This window comes from Bombina bombina, chromosome 3 (assembly GCF_027579735.1).
Source record: "Bombina bombina isolate aBomBom1 chromosome 3, aBomBom1.pri, whole genome shotgun sequence".
NCBI lineage: Eukaryota > Metazoa > Chordata > Amphibia > Anura > Bombinatoridae > Bombina > Bombina bombina.
Genome location: NC_069501.1, coordinates 894,606,963 through 894,609,955, shown reverse-complemented (window position 1 = coordinate 894,609,955; position 2,993 = coordinate 894,606,963). Strand labels below are relative to the sequence as shown.

The following is a 2,993-nucleotide window of genomic DNA, read 5'->3' as shown; positions in this document are numbered from 1 at the left end:
ATATAATAAAAGTCCAAAGTCATAAGTGAAAGTTCATCAAATTTGGGTACTTCTGTGAATGGAGTGATAAAAATTGTGTTATACACGTGAATAACAATAAAAATCAAAGAAAATGTGTTAACTGAAAAAGATAAAAAATTAAAATAAATATGGATATAAAAGCTCCAAAAATAAAAAACTCCAAAAAAAATCCAAAAAAATAAAGTGTGGAAATCCAAAAAAGGGGGGTGGTGATAAAAAAAGGTGAATAATAATCCTGACTGAGGAAGTGATTCTTCAATTAGATCCTCAGTGATAACAGGTAAAAAGTGAAAGCCAATTTAATGGTGTTTAGAATCCGGATTTTAACCAAAGATCCTTAAAAGAGTGAATCTTGATAACCTAAAAGTGGAAAAACAATAACATAGTGCAATAAAGTTTAGGATAAACAATAAATAACTGAAATGAAGCTCACCATAAGATGTCAACGCGTTTCGGCCCCTTACAATGGCCTTTCTCAAGACTATGCTATGGTATGGTGTATAAGCTCCTTAAATACCTAAGGAAAACCAATCAATTTGGCGCCAAAAAAAGGGGTTGCAACCTATGAACCGGAAGTGGTTAAAGTGAACTGGAACTATAAAGTAATTTGTTTAAAAGCTTTATATCTTTAAAATATTATAAGTGTATGTGTGCTTAGCTTAGGGATCAAAATTGACTTATTCCCTGTATTTAGATATATGTATATATATTCTTTACGAGCTTAACTTCCCATAACCGGTATCTCATAACAGGAAGTTAAGCTCGTAACGAATATATATACATATATCTAAATACAGGGAATAAGACCATTTTGATCCCTAAGCTAAGCACACATACACTTATAATATTTTAACGATATAAAGCTTTTAAACAAATTACTTTATAGTTCCGGTTCACTTTAACCACTTCCGGTTCATAGGTTGCAACCCCTTTTTTTGGTGCCAAATTAATTGGTTTTCTTTAGGTATTTAAGGAGCTTATACACCATACCATAGCATAGTCTTGAGAAAGGCCCTTGTAAGGGGCCGAAACGCGTTGACATCTTATGGTGAGCTTCATTTCAGTTATTTATTGTTTATCCTAAACTTTATTGCACTATGTTATTGTTTTTCCACTTTTAGGTTATCAAGATTCACTCTTTTAAGGATCCTTGGTTAAAATCCGGATTCTAAACACCATTAAATTGGCTTTCACTTTTTACCTGTTATCACTGAGGATCTAATTGAAGAATCACTTCCTCAATCAGGATTATTATTCACCTTTTTTATCACCACCACCCTTTTTTGGATTTCCACACTTTATTTTTTTTTATTTTTTTTGGAGTTATTTTATTTTTGGAGCTTTTATATCCATATTTATTTTTATTTTTTATCTTTTTCAGTTAACACATTTTCATTGATTTTTATTGTTATTCACGTGTATAACACAATTTGTATCACTCCATTCACAGAAGTACCCAAATTTGATGAACTTTCACTTATGACTTTGGACTTTTATTATATATATCGATTTTTTGTCAACATTTATTTGTCACATTCATTTTATCTGGTGTCACTAGCCAGTGCCATAAAGATCTACTAACCATTGTAACGCACTTGTGCCTATATTATTATTGTTATTATTTTTGTATGTTTTTACATGGATCCATGATGTTTTAACTATATATATGCTGTTATATAATTATATATATATATTTTTATCTTATGTGTCACAGTTTTATCCTATGTTTCATTAAATATTAACCTTTGCCTTGATACTATATAGGCGCTCCTTAGCATTTCTTTCTGCTACACTCTCACACAATATGGCCATTTTCTGCTTAGCCAGTCACCAGGTCCTATCTGGTCCTAACACTACAGTACTTTGCCTTTATGGGCTGAACCATTCCTGCTTTTTCTCTTCATAATGGAATAAGAATCCCTGGATTTATATACTGTACATCCATTACACTGTGATGAGTACACCTGCGCCAAAAGGCTCATGTCCTGTTTATTTAGCAATCTGAACCTATTAAAACACTAAGCACACAGACCCTCAGTGGATCTCCCAAGGGATTAAGGGATGTCAAGAGAAGATGGTTTTAAAAGAAAGAGAAACAAAGTTTACATGAAGCAGCGTAATTTGCTCTGATATTTTCAGTTATTTGACCTAGGTTAGTAACATTTTAGGTTTACAACCAATAAAACATACGGGGTTTAACGTTTCTTATCTTGACATCTCCTGAGAGGCCGCAAAGCAAAATACCGGGCGCTGGTTTAACCTCTTGTCTGCCAGACCGCTGCAAAGCAATGCATTGTAATAGCCAGCAAAGGGGTTAACTATCAGTAGGCCGGGCGCTATATGGTAGCCCAATGCGGCCATCTATACCTGACGTTAGTTTAATGTACACTGGTTTCCGTTTCCCAAAATTGTTTCTTCTGGTCGTTGTATCAGCTGTCAAATTAGCCCGGGACCGCGCTGTCCTCTTGCTGCTTCCAGTCACAGCGCAGCAATCCCCCGGCCCTCATTAGAGACTGAGATACGAGCGGCGCACACTGGGAACGAACCCAAACTCTGGCAAATAAGACAGCAGCAGGCAGCTACCAGAAAAAGATCCAGACAACGGCCAATACACACTAAAAACGCCCACACAAATACGTATCGTTAGGTAGTAAAGAGTATGACAGTTGTTCGTTACCCTAACCAAGCTAAGCTAATAACCTGTTATTATTCCGTCTGAAAAGATGGCGTTTTCACGCGCGCTCAAGTCAAGTCACCGACTAGTTACTGTGAGCGCATCCCAGGTCACGCGCTTCGAAAGGGGGGACTGACAGAGTGCTGAGTGAGCCAGTGGCGAAAGGTGCGACGTATTTTCTGATGCGTAGTGTTACTCTTGAGAAGTGAACTGATTTACCTGTAGTTATGATAGTTTTTTTAAATTATAAATATGTATTCTTTTTTAACAATTTAAAATATCAGTTTCTCTTCAAGAC

The 2,993-nt window shown here is 35.6% G+C and overlaps 1 protein-coding gene across 1 annotated transcript in view; it reads right to left on the bottom strand.

Moving 5' to 3' along the window:
* The window catches only part of FBXL3 (F-box and leucine rich repeat protein 3), a 106,583-nt gene extending 104,005 nt beyond the window's left edge, over nt 1-2,578 (bottom strand). The window contains exon 1 of the mRNA XM_053707908.1: nt 2,389-2,578. The gene's annotated coding sequence lies outside the window, so the exon portion shown is untranslated. The remainder of the gene's footprint in view (nt 1-2,388) is intronic.
* Between the last annotated feature and the right edge of the window lie 415 nt (nt 2,579-2,993).